A 20,363-nucleotide genomic window follows, 5' to 3' on the forward strand; every position below is an offset into this window, starting at 1 on the left:
ATTTTATTTCTACATAAAAATAGTTTGCATGCATCCTTGTGCATGCAAACACTCCTTTATGTAAAAATAAAATGTTGTTTGAAGCCATTGTTTAGTAAATTATAATATCTTCAAAGTAAACTATAGCCTCCTAAGCAATGGCATAAATAGTTTCAAACCCCCTGCTACCACTGTCAGCAATGACTCCTGCACAGAGGTGTACACAAATACCCTGTATAAACACCTACACAAATGTATAAACTCGGTTGCACCTGAATGGATCAAAGCAAGGTCCTCACAAAAAAAAACAAGCCACATTGGTGGACATCAAGCATAAACAGGTTATACAACAAGAGGAAGAAACTAATGTCTAAGAAGAAGAGGAAACTGACTCAAAAGAGGAAGGACACCCTCCACAGCTTAAACAAGCAAATTAGATATCTTGTAAAGTCCTTTAAAGCCAACTCCAAAGCTAAGCTAGCATCTCTAGCTAAGGATAACCACAAGGCATTATTTAGCTATGTCAGAAATCTAAAAGGGAAGGCACAGCTTTGTGCCGACCTAGTAATGGATGGTACCACTCATACTGACCATGAGGACATTGCCAACCTGCTAGCAGACAGATTTGGTGCAAACTTCACCCCCTGTCCCCAATAGATATACTCCAAAGCATACCTGCCATCAGTTCTCAACCTAATTTCTCCAAAGAGCAGGTCATTACTGCAGTCTCCATGGCCAAAAACACAGCCTCTATGGGACCGGATAACATCCCAGGCTGCCTACTAAACAGTCTACAACAGAACCTAGTGGAACCACTTTTCACTCTCTTCAACCCCAGTATAATTACTGGCTTTGTCCCAGCAAAGTAGAAAACAGCAACAGTAATTCCCTTGCACAAAGGGGGGGTCCATCAACCGACCATAGGAACTATAGACCCATAAGCCTAACCAGCCTTATCTTCAAGGCCATGGAGAGAATCATCATGGACCTTATCAACAAAGACATATGTGACCTTCGAACTCTTGACCTGACCCAATTTGGCTTCATTAAGGGTGGATCATGCTTATTAAACCTGGTGGACTTCTTCAAGAATGTCACCAAAGCCCTGGATGAAGGCAAAACAGTACATACAGCTGATCTTGACTTAGCCAAGGCTTTTGACACAATCCCCCACTCAGGCATCATTGAGAAACTCACCCAGATGGGAATTAACCCATATATCACTAGATGGTTAACCAACTGGCTCACCTATAAAACACATACACTCAAATTTGGGGATTCCACCTCTACCAGCAAATCAGCTACCACTGGTGTACCACAAGGATATGTGCTGGGCTCCCTACTGTTTGGAATCTATTTCTAAAAAGTCCAGGTGAAAATAGATGGCCTGTGGCTTACCAAGTTCTCTGATGACTGCAAACTGGGTGCAATCATTCAGTCCCCCAATGATGTTGACATACTACAAAAAGGGCTTACACAGACAAATGATTGGTGCCAAAGCCACAGACTTAAACTAAATGCAAAAAAATGTGTTATCATCCCCTTTGGCAAAGGGGAAGTCCCTGGAAATTATAATATTAACAGTATCCCCCTTAGCTCAAGCCCTGTGGTGAGAGATTTGGGAACACAGGTTGACAGCAATCTTAACTTTGATTACCATGTGTCCACAGTGGTAAGGAAGGCCTTCTATGCTGCACATCTCATAAAGAAGGGAATTGCATCCAGAGCTAAGGATATTATAACTCCCATGTACTCATCCCTCATCAGACCACTAAGCGAGTACAAAGCTCCCTTCTGCATGTTCCTCAACAGACACCTGCAGCAGCTGGTCAGTCAGAGGTTTCTAATTCAGGGCCTTCAATGCATGACCTACATGGACAAACTGATGGCCCTGTCACTGTATTCTGTATCTTAAAGGCTGCTGAGAGGCGAATTGTGCCTGGCCTACAAAGCAGTCTCAGACACTGCTGTAATGGAAATGCTGCACATCCACATGTCAAATGGGACAAAATTCACTTGCTCTAGGGATCTTAACCTAGCATGGGACATTAGCAGGACATGCTGGAAAGACAAATATGTCTCCCAGAGATTGCCACTTTTCTGGAACAAAGTCTCAGTTTGCATAAAACAGAGCTCCTCAATGACCCTATTTAAGTGTAACTTAGACAACTGGATGGAGACCATAAATTTACCCTGGGGGTGTCGCCTTTGTCCCTCTTGGATAACGGCAGCAGGTGCTGATCATAGACTCACTCTGCAAATATAGACCATACAAATTGGTCAATAAAAGAACAAGGGTATAACATGGCTATGCTTATAAAGACGCTACAGCCAGTAGCCTAGTAACCTCCTATGAACTTATAAAAAAACTTCAAATCATGGAAGTCTAAATTAGTCATGCCAGATTTACAGCATTAATATTAACATGGTGGGAGTGTATGTCACTAAGGGGGCCAATATAATTACGAGTACTTTAGCGTGAATAACTGCTTGTAAACCAAATATTTAATTGTCAACATGTTAAATTAACAGTTAATTCATTTAACAGTTTGGCAATTAAATAATTGCTTTATGTTACCACCTACTGAGTTAATGGATTCTAATACAACTTCAAATGTGGTTTAGTTTCTATATAAGGTTACTACCTTATTATTACTAGCACAACAAAGTGGCTTTCTGGCTATTTAAAAAAAATAGTCAGTTAGAACCCGGCTATTCCCCATTCCCTCACAGTAGATCTTGGAGTCTGTCATGGTTTTCTTTTAGGTTCATTTCTATGTACAATATTCATAAATTACATGTTCTACCACTGTGGGGATTCATTGGATATCCAATATGCAGACGATGACTCCACTATTTATGCAGGTGGCCAAATCTGTGACTCTTCCCAGTTCCATGCTGCATTCCAGCTTCCACCAAAACTGTCAATGATGTTTTCTTAAAGTGTAGACAGATAGTTGTATTTGACTGCACTGTCACTAATGTAAATCATAATAAGAAGTTATTGTCTTATCATAACGTTCCATGTTAGTTGACTTCTTCTCATCTTCTTTCTTGTTGGATGGGTTCAGAGCCGATCCTCATCTCCGACTCTGCCTATATTATAGCTCGAGAGCTATTTTTACCAGCTCGAGGCAGCCCTATATCCCACAATACCATGCACTAACTCCCCAGATCTCATTTGGAAGCTAAGACATAGTATCAAAAGTAATATTATAATAATAATAATATTATAATCCTCTTTTACGAGTACAGATTACCTCCTAGTAACACTAAGGATACCAGGAAAGACGCAACATATTGTATCTCCAGAAATGGAATGGACTCAGAACCTCGAGTCTATCCAGGCTAGGGGGCAGGAGGGAGGGACGCAAGAAAGAAGGCGAGAAGAAAACAACTAACATGGAACGTTATGGTAAGACATAACTTCTTAATGTTAAGTTGTCATTCTTGCCTTCATTCTTGCTGGATGGGACAGCGTCCCTAGCATCTTAGTCCTGGGTGGCTCAATAGAACAGACTCCTGAGTACAGTGGAACCAAAATCAGCTCTATTTCTGGAGGCTAGATCAAGCTTATAATGGGCAATAAAGGTATGTTTGGACACCCATGTAGCTGCTGCACAAATGGCATCTAGAGGTAACCTTGCTTGAAAAGCCGTTGAAGTTGATAGTGTCCTGGTTGAATGAGCTTTAGGCCTAGAGGGTAGTTGCCTGTGTCTCAACTCATAGATCAAGGTAATAATAGATGTCAGCCATCTGGAAAGAATAACTTTCGATACTGGAAGCCGTTTCTTGCCTGCAGCATAAGAGAGGAAGAGCTGGTCTGATTTTCTGAATTATTTTGTCCTGTCAAGGTAATACCATAATTGACGATGAACATCTAATGAATGTAATTTTTGTTCAGCCCTGTTGGTATAGTCTGGGAAAAATACGGGCAAATCAGTGGAGTGGTTTAGATTTGCTTCCGATAACACTTTTGGTAGAAAGGAAGGGTTTGTTCTGAGAGTCACCCTATCTTTATGAAAAACTAAATAGGGAGGACGGACAGACAAGGCTTGAAGTTCCGATACCCTTCTGGCAGATGTTATAGCTACTAAAAACAGTGTTTTCCAAGAAAGAAGTTTGGGGGAGCAAGAAGCTGCCGGTTCAAAAGGGGGTTGAATTAGTGAAGTTAGAACTAAATTCAAATCCCATTGTGGGGGTGGATCTTTAACTGGAGGTCTGAGTAACAAAATGCCCTTGAGAAAGGCTTTACAGAGTTTGTGGGACATAATATTTGCTTCTGAGAGTCCAACATAAAAATTAGCAATGGCTGCTAATTTTACCCTGATAATGGCCGATGACCCCGAATGAAAAAGCTCCGCCAGGAAGTCTAGAACCTCATGAAGGGTTGCATGGAAAGGATCTAAGGATCTAGTTTGTACCCAGTGTGAAAAACACTTCCATTTACTCGCATAAGTCTTCCTAGTATTGGACTTATGGGAAGCCAGAATGATCTCACGAACGGGAGGAGAAATAAGGGGAGGCCTGGCTATGGCTGGAAGTGGAGCAACCAAGCTGTGAGGTTGATCGAATGTAGAGACTGATGCAGCTTGCCCGTGAGGTGGGTCAACAGATCTGGAAGGGGTTCCAGATGCCAAGGCTGTTCCAGTAGGTATTTGTGCAGAAACGGGAACCAAACTTGTTGAGGCCAAAACGGGGCAATGAGGATCATTTTGGATCTCAATGCGGTTGCTTTCTGAATTAGTTGCGGAATCAATGGAAAGGGAGGAAAGGCATAAAGCAGACCCTGGGGCCAAACGTTAACAAGAGCGTCTCTGGGGGGTTGGCCTGGTAGAGGGAAAAGTGTGAAGAAGTCAAGGCACTTGCTGTTTTGCGGAGTTGAGAAAAGGTTGCAGCAAGGCTGGCCCCACTTCCAAAAAATTCCGTCTACTACCGCTTGATTTAGACACCACTCGTGAGGCATGAGGATAGTTCTACTCAATCTGTCTGCTATGATGTTGGACTTCCCGGGGATGTGCGTTGCTATCAGAAACCGTTGAGATGAAATCGCCCATTGCCAAAGTCTGAGTGCTTCTCGACAGAGAGGGTAGGACTTTGTTCCGCCCTGCTTGTTTATGTACCACACCACAGACATATTGTCCGTTTGAATTGCTATAGTCCCCATGGGAAGAGAGCTCTGAAGGGCCTGCAACATCAAAAGCACCATCCTCATCTCCAGGACATTTATGTGCAGGTGGCATTCTGACTGCTGCCAAGTGCCCTGGACCGTCCTGCCCTGATAATGCCCCCCCACCCGATCAGGAGGCATCCATTGTGACAGTGGTAACTGGAGGGGGGAGAACAAAAGGTCTGCCCTGAAAAAGCTGAGGGGACACCATCCACCAGGAGAGATGTTTCTTACAAGTTGGTGTTATCAAAATGTTGTGGGTCATTGGCAGCTGCTGAAAGGACCACTGAGAAAACAGCATCCACTGAAGGAGTCTCATGTGGAAGCAAGCTAATGGAAGTAGAAGAATCGCCGCCGCCATGAGGCCCAACACTTTCAATACTAGCTTGACTTGGACTCTGCTGGTCTGAAACAGGAGCTGAACATTCCGCCTTATGTCTGTCACTCTCTGAGGTGGTAATGTTGCAGACATTTCTGTGGTGTTTAACACGGCGCCTATAAAGTTTATACATTGACAAGGCGACAAGGAGGACTTTGCAAAATTTATAGAAATACCCAGGCTGTTGCAAAGATGGATAGTATAATCCCTGGCCATTATGAGATCCTGTTTGGTGGTAGCGGAAATGAGCCAGTTGTCTAAGTATGGAAACACCTGGAATCCTTTTTAGCTCAGGTGAGCCGTGACCACTGCCAAACATTTGGTGAACACCCAGGGGGGCTGTGGTGAGACCAAAGGGCAGGGCCCTGAATTGAAAATGACTGACTCCCAGCCGGAAGTGGAGAAACCTCCTGGAGTGCCTGTGTATTTTTATGTGGTAGTACGCATCCTGGAGGTCTAACGAGCACATCCAGTTGTCTCTGCCAAAAAAAGGGTAGAATGGACTGCAGTGTTACCATCTGAAATTTTGTCTTTAACACAATAGAGGTGACGCTGAGGTCCAAAATGGGTCTCCAATCTCCTGTCTTTTTTGGTACCAAAAAGAATCTGGAGTAGATTCCGGATTCTAGCTGATCTGCTGGGACTGCCTGGATGACTCTTTTGTTTAACAGCTTTTTTATTTCTAGCTGAGCCTGACCCCTCTGTGCGGGTGGTACGTCTGGTAGGGGTTTTGGTGGTTGTACCGGAGGGAAAGTGAGAGGAATTTTGTAACCCTCGGATATGATCTTCTGTACCCACGTGTCTTGAGTGATAGATTGCCAGGCTTCCGTGTACAGAGATAATCTTCCCCCGACTGCCTCCGAAGGCGGACAGTCGGGCAGCTTCTCAGGGATGCTGAAAGGGTTGGTCAGGGAAAGATTCCCTGGAACCCTAGTTTTGTGGACCCCCTCTGCCCCTGGGGCGGCATCTGTTATTATTCCCCCCTCTGCCTCTAGGGGGAAATTCACCACGTGCAGCAGGCGCGACTCCCTGTGGCTGCTGCTACCACCATAGCATCAACTGAAACACCTTTGGTGAGAAAGGATTTATCATCTGGTGCAGAAATAAATTTAGAAGGCCTCCTAGGGGTAGGTTCCATTGAATCAGGAGCTGCCCAAGCCTTTCTAGCCACTACTTCCATTAGTGGGTCGAAAGGGGGAGACACCCAGGAGGTGGAAGGGCGAGATCCAAAGGCGTCAAGGTAAACCGACTCGTCCTCAAAAGGTTTGAGAGTGGACCAATTTCCCCTCTGTCTTAGGATCTCCAGGATGTCTGAAAAGGAGACATCCTCAGAGGGGGAACTGGGGGAACCGTCTGACTCATCCAATTTGGTGTCTGACGTGACAGACTCAGGGGAGACTATGTGCTTCCTCTTGCACTTTCTTTTCCTAGGGGGTTCCCCTGAAATTCAGGGGAACCCTCAGAAGAGGAGGAGACACCCAAAGTGGGCACCTTACGTTTTGGATCTCTGCTGTCGGGTAAAGGAGGGTGGCCAGAGACCGTAACTACAGAGGGAGGAGCCGCAGAACTTAACCTTGGAGTGGACACTGGGTCCAGCACACTCCTCATCACCTTGAAGGCTCCCCCATCAGACACCAAAGGTAGCCCTGGCTCCGAAGAGGCCGGAACCACCCTCAGAACTGACAGAGAAGGCTCCGAGAATGATGTCAGGGCCAAACTAAACAGAGCCGAAGCTCCGAGAGGGAGAGCGGGGTCGGACAAGGGTCCGATGCCACTCAACCCCCTCTGAGCCGACAGTGGAGTTTCAGCGCCCGGACCTCTCCATGGACAGAACCAATAAAGAGGTTAGAGCCGACGACACCAGAGCCGAAGGAGGAGGTATCGGCTCCGACGTGGGCAAGGTCACGGATCCGATGAACTTCGGCTCCGAACTCGAGAGATGAGTCAGAGGAGGAATAGATAACTGTATCGAAGGAGCCACAGTCTGGTGAGATGGGCTCTGAAGCATTTGGGCCAGCGCCTGAGACTTTATGAGTCTACTGACCACCCTCTCGATGTCATGATCGGAGAGCCTGGAAGACCTCGATGAATGAGTCCTATGACTCCGCTCCGATAGAAGGGGGGACCTCGGAGCCGATCTGACGGACTCCAAAGAAGGGGACCTAGAGCTCTTGCGCACTGGGGTCAGCTCTGATGATGGTTTTGAAGTGGAACCCACTTTGCTCGCCTCGGAGCCAGCCAGAACTGAGCTCGGAGCCGTCTCGACAACACCAGCCCTCGGCTCAGAAGCTGGACCCGAGGGTTTGGCGGTTTTTGATGACTTCCCCGAGCCAGACTTGGATGGGGAGTCATCAGGCTTTAAGAAGCCCCTTAGAATAAGCTTGTTACACCTTTCCTGCAGGACTCTTGAACTAAATCCATGACAAACGGAACAAGAGTCCTGCAGGTGTAAAGGCCCCAAGCAATAGACACAAGAAGTGTGACCGTCTGTCAGAGACATTTTCTGACAGCACGAGTCACACTTCTTGAATCCCGAGACCTTAACATCTTTGGACATTGTCCTAAGACAGTCACACAATCAGCACACACACTCACTCACTTACACACAAGGGGGAGATGAGGGGACTGATTAAAAGAACAACACACACACACACACACACACACACACACACACACACACACACACACAGAGGTGAGTAAAAAGAAAAACTAAGGCCTGTAGGCCTGATTATAAAAGTTAACTACAGGGGTGGGTAGGGCTTACGAAACAAACTCTATTAAGTAAAATATCGATAGGGAACAAAAGTAGGAATATAGCCTAATAACTATCTCAAAAAATTAGAAATTCGTTGAAAAAAATCCTTTACTGACCTGAGCCGGTAAAAAAAGCAACCTCGCAGCGAAGCGGCAAACAAGATCTGGGGAGTTAGCGCATGGTATTGTGGGATATAGGGCTGACTCAAGCCGGTAAAAATAGCTCTCGAGCTATAATATAGGCCGAGTCTGAGCCGAGGATCGGCTCCGAACCCATCCAGCAAGAATGAAGATGAGAATGACAACTTAACATCCTGAATTAGTTAAATTCTAACCTTCATATAACCTCAGACAAACAAACTCTCACAGAAGAAGTCAGCTCTATACAGTTCCTGGGTTGTACCAAAGATCTGGTAAATTTATTCTTTTCTCTTACAAATAGCTAAGCTCTATCTAGTGTACACTTGCTTCCAAGTCTTTTATAGTCTGCACACTGTTTCACAAGTCTTCCCTTATCTTTTCATCACAAACAAGAGCAGACCTACAGTAGAACAGTGTGATTTCCAGCAGGTATCCATGGCTAAACACATCACTGCTTACCCCTCTATAGTCTGCACTGTTTAAAGCTTAACCATTGTCTCTTCATCACATTATTAAAATATACATACTAGTCTGACTGTCCCTTCCTGTGCAGTGAGACTGAAGGTGACTTAACATGGTAGGCTTCTATAGATTTCATACACCAGAAACAAACCTGGTGATGGCTGTTACTATTTTTGTTGAAAAGTTGTGGAATCACCTACTTTACAACCATAGATATATTGCTGAGAATAGAAAGCATTCAAGTCCAAACTTAAAAGAATATCTTCAGTCATAGTGGAATTGTACATGTGGCTTAATATTTCTCCCCCATATATTTTTTCACCCTAATCCTGAATATATAATCAGTTGTTGTCCTCTCTCAGATAAAGCTCATGCTACCTAGCTATTCCTGTATGATAAATTATTTTTCCATTTTTTGCAACTTATATTACATGGTAGCTATGTACTGTGTTTTTAATATATCTTTTTATTTCTGCTTGCTATTCTAGCAAGTCAACCCTTATTACAAAGTATTCACTCAGGCATCGTCACAATCATCATAGTGCATTTATCATCAATAATACTTATGTCACTGTTATATATTTTTACTAAATTATTATTTGATCCTTAGGTACTACAGGTGTTGAAGTAATCTGGTCAGATATGTTAAAGGAATTAGACATGGCTGTGGTAGCATGGCTGGCTACTGAGCATCTTTGGTGTTGTACTGAAAGTGGTGTCTATAACAAAATATTGACCAACAGTGGTTGCAGTTTTGTGTTCTGTCTATAGGAGGATCCCTGAAACTGCCTATGATAAAGTGAGTGCAAGAGAAGAGATGCCAGATGATTGTAAACCTCAATTTCAGGAGGAGCAATGCGGATTCCATCTGGGCTGTGGAACAGTGGGTTAATTCTTAAGTCTTGAAAAAATATAAGAGGTAATTACAGTTTGGTAATATAACCTACTGTAAATTACAGTTGTTTTGTAGACTTGGAAAATGTTTATGACCAACTGCCTTGTATGTGTTTTCAGAGGTCCTGCAAGAGTAAAAGATACCAGTTCCATTCCAGTGAGCATTGTGTCTGCATTCTTGGCATTAAGATGAATACAGTCAATATATGTGTCAAGGGTATACTGTGCCAGCATTCCTGTTTGTGAGTTTCGCAGACAAGAAGGAATGGCGGCACAGCATTTACCACTGTTGCCACACAGCACCTTTCCTTCAGTCTGGTTCTTGGCTGGGATTCTCTCTATCAATAATATGCATGTAGTCCCTGTGTATGTGTGTGGGGTTTTGCCATGTACTCATGTTTCCTCTGACATCTCAAAGGCATGTAGTAGGTGAACTACTGTTGTTCTTCTAAACTACCAATTGGGGAATGCATGCAATCTGCAAAAGGTTGCTTCCTTTTTCAGGACAGTTCCTTTGTATTGCTCCCACTGGCTGCTAAGGATAAGCTCCAGCTCCCCTGTGACCTTACATATGATTAAGCACTTAATCAAAGAATGAAAGAAAATATTAAGATGAAATTGGCTTGATGGTGAGGAGGTCTAGTTTGGTAACCTAGAAGTGTATCTCTGCTTTCAGATGATATTATGCTTTTGACCTCTTTTGAATGTGGCTTCTGGCATATATTAAACTGATTCACTGCTGAGTGCAAAGTAAATGGGATGATAATTAGCACTTCCAAATATGAGACTATGGTACTCTCCTGGAACAGAATGGAGTGCTGTCTTCAGCCGGGTGGTAGCTTCTATTAGTAGGAGAATTTAAGTGCCTCTTGTTCTTGCTGAGGAGAAATAGCAAACAGGAGAAAGAGACTGAAAATCAGATTGAGGCAGCAGATGCACTCTTGTTGTACAGTACTGATTTGTGATGCTGTAGTATGAATGGATTTTTCAGGCAAAACTCTTGGTTTACTGGTTATTATTTTATTTATTTTATTTGTACTTATTCTTTCTTGATTAGGTTAGTCTCACCAGACTAGTGGCCTCTTTTCAGAGGAGACTCAAGGTTTTATTTATACTACTAGGGGAAATTTAGCCAGGGCATCAGAAAATTTCCCTTACTCTGTTTGCTAGATGCGGTGGGATCTTCTACAGCCACATAAGCTACCACCAACTCAAACAAACAGAACCAAAGATTAATGCCTTGTCCAAAGGAAGACACATTCAGGAGTGCAGTACACACCTTATGATGCACTGCAGTGTCAACAATCCATCAGCCTAATGTGAGAATAGAACCCACAGCCTTCTGCACCACAGGTATGTGTGCAACCTGTTCCACCACTTACATTGTTATTATAAATCCTCAACCTGATCTACAGTCATAAATTGTGGGCAGCAACCAAAATAACAAGATCACAAGCCAAGTGGTGCTAATGAGGTTACTTTACAGGATCATTGTGCTTACTCTCCATTACAAGGTGAAGAGTTTAGCAATCCAGGGAAAACCTAGGAACACAGCCACTATTCCTTGAAACTAAAAGCAGCCAAGATAAGTGTGTTAGATTCCTTACATTTTGGCTTGTGATATGATATGCGGTGGTGGTGCTACGGTAGCGTTGTTGCCTCACAGTTAGACATTGTCCTGTTCGATTCTCAGCTAAAGCGTCTTCTGTGTGGAGACATGTGTGAATGGGCGTACCTTCGTTGAAGGTTGTGTGTCAGAGCTGGCAACTTGGCATGTAAAAATCTACTGCCAATCATTAGCGGACCGGAGCTCCGCTGTGGCGACCCCTAACCGGGAAACACCAAAAGATACAACAACATTTTGGCTTGTGATAGGTTGTTTTGAGTATAGCACATGCAAAGGAGGCCCCTAGGCAGACCTATGATACACTGAAGAGATTGTATTTCTAATCTGACAGTGGAACATATATAGGGGAGGTGTGTTGGAATCTGTGTGGCTGGAGAAAGGAAAGTTTTTTTTTTTTTTTTTTTGCCTTGCTCATCTTATTGCCACTGTGACTCTCACCAGGAAAAGCAGAAGAAAATTAACTGTATTGGTCCTCAATTACTGCACACTCCCTGCATATATAAATAAATCAGAAACATGCAATGTCATTCTGTTTTTATTATGACAGTTTCTTTACATGCATATATTCTCTTTAAATATCATAGTCAACTGTCACCTCTCTTTTATTTTAACAAGTAGGCAAATACCTGAATTTCAAAATGCAAAGCAAACTTTTGTCCTCAGAATCTTGGCAGAATAGCTGTCTATTGTGGTAGTTAAGAATTCTGAACTCATGAGTTTTAAAGTTAATTTGATAACTTTAATGTAATAAAACTGTTAAATGGCCCATTATGGACCATTTTTACCATGATCTGGGTCAGAATGAAAGATGCAGTTTAGAGTAAGTAGCCAATTTAAGCAAGTCAGGTTGGAGAAGGTGGAACATGCCATCCAACTGAAAGGGACCACTGTGAAATCAGAAATATGTCTTCAAGGAAAGTGTAGTGGAAAAGTGGAATGACTTACCACACTGGGTGGTAAGGGTATACATAATGCATTAAGTCAAGAGGAAGGGAGACAGATAGTACAAGGTTGAAGGAAAGGAGAAAAAGCATTTTCAGGGAGCTAGCTGCAACCTTCAGAACAACTAGAGTATAGTTCCTTTCTGTAAGCAAAATGTGTGTATTTTTGCTTAATGCCCACATTGGTGAATATTCTTACATGACTAGGGAGAGTCGATGATTAGTGTCATATATTAAAGGCTGATGACAGCTTAAGAGTGAGCTTTACTATGTGCTGCTGTTTTATAAATGGAATTTTAACTTCCTCTTGAATTTTGCAGTTAAGCAGCTCTTTGATTTTCATCTATATCACTCACTCCATGACTTCCAGGCTTAATAAATACTCATTCTATAGAAATGTAATGCATTATCAGAACTACCAAATGTCAGCAACTGAATACTTACTAAAACATTTTACTAGATTCTTCTTATCTATGAGTGGGATAGTTGTAAGGGAATGTGTTTTTTATTTGTTCATTTGTTTGTCTGTCTGTCTTCTATCTGGGTAAATGGGTGGGTCTATCTGATTATGCCGAATGCGGAAAACACCGACAATGAGATAACTGACACCGGAAGATCGACAACAGAGAAGACCGACAGTTGAAAAGCCCGATGTTGAGAACACTGACATGATAAGGTAAGTATGCGATAGGGACGGACGTTAGGGTCAGGCTGCGGGTAAGGTAAGTGTGTGATAGTGAGGGACATTAGGGTGTGGGTCAGGTAAGTGTGCGATCGTGACGGACTTTAGGGTTGGGGCGGATTAAGTGAGTTAGGGTTAGGGTGCGGGTAAGGTAAGTGTGCAGTAGTGATGGACTTTAGGGTTGGCGTGGATTAAGTGAGTTATAGTTAGGGTGCGGGTAAGGTAAGTGTGCGATAGTGATGGACTTTAGGGTTAGGGGCGGATTAAGTGAGTTAGTGTTAGGGTGTGGGTAAGGTAAGTGTGCAATAGTGACAGACCTTAGGGTTAGGGTTTGGGTTAAGGTTAGTGCATAGATAGTTATGTATGTAAGGTTTAGTGTAGGTGTGTAAGGTTTTTGGTGTGCTTGTGTTGTGTGTGTGTTTTTTGGATAAGGTCTGTGTTTTGTTGATTGTAGGGATTGTGGTTTGTGGGGCATATGAAGTTTCGTGATTTTGAACTTTCGGTTTTGCGGTGTCGTTTATTTCGTTGTCGGTGTTTTGGTGTGTCGGTGTTATCAGGTAGACCCAGATGGGCAGGACTGTAATTCCTTTTTAGACACAACCTCAGCCATATGGCACAATGAACAAATAAGAACAGATTCCAAAAGAGTTCCTTGCAGTTTAAGTCTGCCCTGATTTCGAAAGACGTGCTCTCAGTGTAAGTTACCAGCTTCAGTCTAAGGCCTATCTATAAACAGGTTTACTACGGGGACCAGATTTCAAAACACCTGCTCTCTATGTAAGTGATCACTTACACTGAGATCAAGTGTTTTGGAATTGGGCCAATGAAGTCAATAAAATAATTTATATCATGCACTGAACAAATGCACATATTTTATACAATTATTTTATACAACAGTCTGAAGAAAGATCAGTGTATACTATAGCAAAAAACTTTCTACAAAAACACTGGATGAAAGAAAATCTCCACAGAATTAATGTAATTATTATATTTTTATTATTTTTATTTATATTTTGGTTACTGCTTTGTTATTTAGTAACTTCTAATGTGTATGGTTTGCTCAGTTGGGCAAAGTCCATTTTCAGAGAAGACCAAGGCAGAAAAGCTCCACAAAATAGTATAACTTGCATGTAAGAGGCAGATACAGACTGGCTACAGAATATGACATGATATATTTTCTACATCATGCTACAAGTACAGCTGCATACAATTCTACAGTGCCATATTCATACAGAGTACTAAATGCATTCAATTAATATACAGTATTCACGTGTAACTACACCCAAAAGTCACTTCTGAAACTTGCAACCTCTTTAGTAGTACTAAAGATATTCAAATTCAGTAGAAAGGTATTTGATAGCAGTGAACTCCTGGAAAAAAAAAAGTATTTTCACTGAGAGTCACCAGATCTATGAAATGCTTCACTCACATTTTAATATGTTGATTTGCTGCAGGGGACAATATTACTTTCACGTTATATAGTTTTTAATTACTTGCACGTTGTCTGATTAGATGCAGACTTTTCTGATGTTCAACAGGGGACAGTGGTATGACATCTCAACAACAACTTCTGTGGTATTCACGGTCAATAAGTGCAATAAGTCAAATACTTTCCCAAGACAATATCTACAAAGGTGTTGATGCAACCTATCTACAGTGAAGTGTAGAATCCTCTAAGAAATAGTGAATTGACCTGCAGTCTCAAAGAATTAAAAAGGGACTTGGGTGAGAAACTCGCCTGCTTGCAGCTATTTACTTTACTGCCCTTCTGGAATTTTCCAGCTATTTCAGGTAATGAATGAGATTAGTTTAGCAGCATAATATTAAGATAAAGGGATAACAGCTACCACACAAAATTATCCAGTAAGTTCATTCAATGATGGTGGTAAAAGAATGCCCAGGACAAGATCAGCTTGGCTTTCTGCTTTATTTTTGTACTTTTGGACTCTGTGTATGTTATGCTGAATATTCTTCTATGGCTATTTTGCTGCTGGGATGTCTTGTGATTATATTGGTGCTGTTGAATTATCCTATCAGCTTAGTGTTGTCATCTAAGGTGTTCTATAACTCTGCAACAGTTATTTAAAATTGCTACATCAGATTAAGTGGAGGCTCAAGGGGATGTTTGAAGAAGATGATGAATTCCATATATTTTACTGCTGCTAATAATATCAACATATTTGTATTTCAAATGCAGCCACCTCTTGTGCATAATCTAGAAGTGCAACTGCATTTGGACTGTGTGTGTAGCATTAGTTTATTGACTGGTAACACAAGAATAAAAGGAAATGAATCTGTTGAATTACCGTGGTGTCATCTTGAATAAATCGGCACCTAACTGTTCTTAGACTTAGTTCTTCAATGTCTTTAATATGTTAGTAGTATCTTTGTTCATTATCTTATAAAGTGTATGTTTCTGGGTTCTTACAGACTGGAAACATCAATACCATTTACCTGCTTTTCTACTAGAAGTTGTTTCCTAAAACAGTACATGGCTTTGGATTTGTTGAGGAAGATCATGGTCATATTCCTGGTGGACACTTTATATGGATGCTTGGTTTCTTTAGAGAGATGACTGAAACTCTTTACTGACCTTGATGCTGTTTGGATCTTAGAGACCCAATAAAGAATCCTTGGATGGTTGCACTTAGATATGTTACGTTGGAAATTACTTTTTTCAGAAATATGTACAGTGTATATAACCTGGTTTTAGCTTTTGCTTAATTTATTACTTTATTTTAAATTCAGTTATTTATTATTTGTGTTGATGATGGCATTATAATTTTGTGTAGCTTTATACTCAAGAATTTATATGTTCAGAATAAATAAAAATAAACTGCAGTATGTATATGTGTGTGTGTGTGTGTGTGTGTGTGTGTGTGTGTGTGTGTGTGTGTGTGTGTGTGTGTGTGTGTGTGTGTGTGTGTGTGTGTGTGTGTGCACGTGTGTGTCCCTGTCATTTCACTGAATCTTCATTTAACTGAAACTCAAATGGCTGAACCCACTTCACTGAAAACTCATTTCATTGAAAATGCATAGAAAAGTGTAGAAGTGTATAGAAAGTATGTGATGGTATCATTTCTTATATTAGGAGTTATTAGGGAAAAGTGAGTCCAACAGAGTATGTGTTGCCTGTGATGGTCAGCTTCATGTTGTACCCCCAGATCTGTAGATGTCTGTGTTTGTTCTCTGGCACTGATTCACTGTGTGTGGTGTTTTTTTTTTCTTTTCTATGTGGTTGTTTGATCATACAATTAGTTTATATAAGGCGGGGGGGACCCCAAACATGGAGGGGGTGCAGAAGGTGTACCCACTGCAAAAACATGTTTTTAGGATATATTTCTTGTGGAGAAGGTTTTCTATGAAATGAGTTTTCAGTGTAAAAAGTTTTCAGTGAAATGGTTCGGCCATTTGGCTTTCAATGAAATTCTTCTTCTTCTTTCGGCTTTTCCCAGTTACGGGTCATCACAGCGGATCACCTGTCCGCTCATGATTGGCAGTGGAGTTTTACGGTGTCGAGTTGCCAGCCCAGCGCCCAACCTTCCACAGAAGGCACACACATGCACGCACACCTAGGACCAATTTAGAGTGTCAAATCTACCTACAGCATGTCTTTGGGATGGGGAGGAAACCGGAGCACCCGGAGGAAACCTAGGCAACCACAGGGAGGACATGCAGACTCCGCACAGAAGGCACCCCAGCCAAGGATTGAACCGGAGAGCCTCTTGCTGTGTGGCGAAAATGCTAACCGCTGCACCACCGCGGCCACTCGTTACTTTCAATGAAATGAAGATTCAATTAAATGACATACCATAAATACAAAACACATATATCCCTCAGTGCATTATAATCCTTCGCTTTACTTTAATTCATGAGCAGTACTTAGGAAACAAGCATGCCAACAATGTTAAATTTAGTGTAAAAGGAGGATATTTTCAAGTTTTTGTTTTGATACTGAAGTAAGATAATTTTTTACGTATTTACTTATTCACCTGTATCTTAATTTAATATTTATTTACATTTTTAACTGTGTTATCCATCTGGGTTGAGGCTGGATGACATCTTGATGTCTACCAGGACTTTTCAAGTGCTTTTTATAAAAAAATAATGGAAAATCATGAACCAGTGACACAGAAATTTGTCAACTTGGGTATATCATCACAGCATAGTTGCTGGATAAAAGAACGTTTAATGGACAGTATCCTGGGAAGGCTCATTAGATGCAGAGCACACAGTCAATTAGGAGGATACTACAGTGTTCATTTGTGGACCTCTATTTATTTAACATATATATTTTGGACATTTAATTTGATTCGTCTATTTTTAAGTCTTTCGTACAGATGACATTGAGACAGGTAAAATTTTTGTCATTTCACATGATATATTTAGACTACAGTTGGCACTCAGTAGTGTGTATGCCTGGGCTCACAATAAAAACATTATAATCAATGCTGGGAAAATTCAAAGTATGACCATTGGTCTAACTAAAATCAAGTCTCTATATAGCATCAACTTTTCTGAGATATAGGTATCTTAGGTGATGCTAAATTAACATTTGGTGATCATTGCTCTAAAGATTATGGGCTGCATTCATAAATTAATGAGTACAATAAGCAGCAAAATTATAACAGGCTGTTTTCTAGACTGATTTGATGCAAACTTGCATAAAGCAGCTCAGTCTGGAGTCCTCACATGAAATGATATATGCAAAATCTCGAGATGAGAGAATTCAGAAAAAATATACAAACAAAATAAATGTACTTTCAGTTTTAAATTATGAAGACAAGCTGCAAAACTATGACCTGTATTCTTTAGCCTATTACAGTCTTTGGAGTGACTTAATATTAGTTAAATGAGTTATTAAAATGAATAACTGTTTGAGCATTTAGTTCTGCAGGCATAAAACAGACATATATAGAGATTAATCAAAACCTCTTATTGTAATAAGACAACTAATAACTGGTTTGCGATAGAAAAACTACTGAAGTAACTTATCATTAAAATGTCAAGAAATTTAATGAATTTAAGACAGGTCTAGATTTATTTTGCGGTTAAAAGTTCTATAGTGTTGGGTGTCAAGCAGGCATTGCAGACTTCTGTCCTTCAACAGTAGATGATATGAAATGCTACAAAATGATATACAGTGATTATCTACATAATCTGGTTTCTGTATAAATAATAAACTGCACTTCCTCTTGTCCATTCAAGAACATTTTGTGATTGCCTACCAGGAAGACAACTCTCTGTAAATTTTCTGAGTGGTAACAGCTGCAGAAGGGTGCTAGATCATCAGATTTTTAACTAGGAAAACCCGGTCATAACTTATTACTGTAAGAGGACCTTCAGAGTATTTTAATAAAATGGTGATGCCAGGTCTTTCAAGGGGCATGTCTGATCACCTGTGGCCCATTACCTTAAAACAGTATCCCCCCTCTTATGAAAAACTCAGGTTCAGTTCTTACTACAGCCTCTTATATATAAGCATTCAAAGCAAATTCAGTCCCCGACATAAACGTCTACTAAAAGAATTCATAAAGTGTGCATCTAATTTGTGACATACTGCTTTTGCTTTAAAACCATGGAACTTTTTATAGTGCATAAATAAACATTATTTGCACACTTGCCAAATTTCTTTCATTGTTAAATATCCCCATTTATGTAAGGTTAGTAGAATCAGTAATAGCCCCAGTGTTTACTGGGCCCAAGGCAGAAAAACTAATCCTCAATAAAATCATGTGAATCACAGGGTCTATATTATAAGTGCGAACACTTAGGTTGTCGAATATGGCATGATCGACACCTATTAAGCGAACGCACAATTCACTGAAACCTCAAAATGCGGAAATACAGATGACCGAATTGTTTTGTTTGGCCAACACCTTTCCACCCAGTGACGAAAATAAAACATACTTCCCACTACACCGCTCGCTATATACTACCCACCCAAACAAAATAAATAAGCCACGTACATACACTAACCTAAACCCTACTTCTAACCCTACACTAAACCTTACATACATTACTATTTACGCACGTACCTTAACCCACACCCTAACCCTAAGGTCCATAACTATCGCACACTTACCTTAATAAGCTATACCCAAATAAAATAAATAATCCACACACAAACACTTAACAAAAACCTACTTCTAACCCTTACATACATTACTATCTATGCACTTACCTTAACCCGCACCCTAATCCTAAGGTCCATAACTATCACACACTTACCTTACGGAGCTATACCGCAGAAGGGCCAACTATGCCAAATCGGGATTTCAAATTTCGTGGTTTCCGGCATTCGGTGTACTTGCAGTTCACTTAATAGGTGTCGATCATGCCGTATTTGACAACCTAAATGTTTGCGCTTACAATATAGACCCGAATCACAAGATATACACACACGGGGACGCACGCACGCGCGCCCAAGCACACACACACACACACACACACACACACACACACACACACACACACACACACACACACCTGTGTGGTACTCAGAGATGCATACCTATTTGCAGCTCTCTGAGAATTTCTGGGACTAAATATGTGACTGTCAGACAATCTTGACAAAAACTGAATCAAATTCCTAGCTGTTTCTTCACTACTACCACTGTCTTTCCAGGATTTTAGGAATTATCAATGTCTGTTGATAGTGGGTTTTTCCTTATTTATAGGGATTACTGACCCTTCAGTTTCTTCTATGTGGCATGTTTCCAGACTGATTAAAGTGCCATGCTTAGACCTCTGCTCATTCTTCATCAGCACAGAATGTCCTCTGTAAAAAGACTGTTGATTAGCTCTTCTCATCAGCATATTCTTTCATCTTGTCTGTCTCAATCTGGTATCTTCTTCAGAACTCTTCTTCTGCTTTTACCTCTGTGGTCACAGTAGGCATCTTGTTCCCCATCACATGTTGCAATAATAGGCTACTTGGCATAGCTTTAGTAGAATGTACAGCCAATCTCAGCATTCTGCTCCACTACTGTTTCTAGTGGATACCTTTAGTCTTGATGGTATTAACTACTTTCCTTATAGTCTGCAGCAATTGTTCACTGGTCCATAGGCTTTCAGTCAAACTGCAGCCACTTTTCGGTGTGCTGTACCTTTGCACTCACAGAAGAAATGCTGAGATGATAACTATGTATGAAGGCAGTTCACTACTGTATATTTAAATAATTTGTTATTTTTCCTGTGTATTCCTTTTTATGTTTGTCACTGACATTTGTCTTAGGTTGTGAATGAAAACAGTCCATTATTAAAGACCATTTAATTTACCTGGTTAAAAAGGAAATAAACTCTTTCTATGATGAATGTTAAAGGACAGACTA

At 41.1% G+C, this 20,363-nt stretch overlaps 1 protein-coding gene across 3 annotated transcripts in view; it reads right to left on the minus strand.

Moving 5' to 3' along the window:
* The window catches only part of LOC122788852 (protein FAM227B-like), a 717,156-nt gene that overhangs the window by 619,622 nt on the left and 77,171 nt on the right, over window positions 1-20,363 (minus strand). The gene's annotated exons all lie outside the window — the stretch shown is intronic.

This window comes from Protopterus annectens, chromosome 14.part0 (assembly GCF_019279795.1).
Source record: "Protopterus annectens isolate FY-2018-M chromosome 14.part0, PAN1.0, whole genome shotgun sequence".
Classification (NCBI taxonomy): Eukaryota; Metazoa; Chordata; order Ceratodontiformes; family Protopteridae; genus Protopterus; species Protopterus annectens.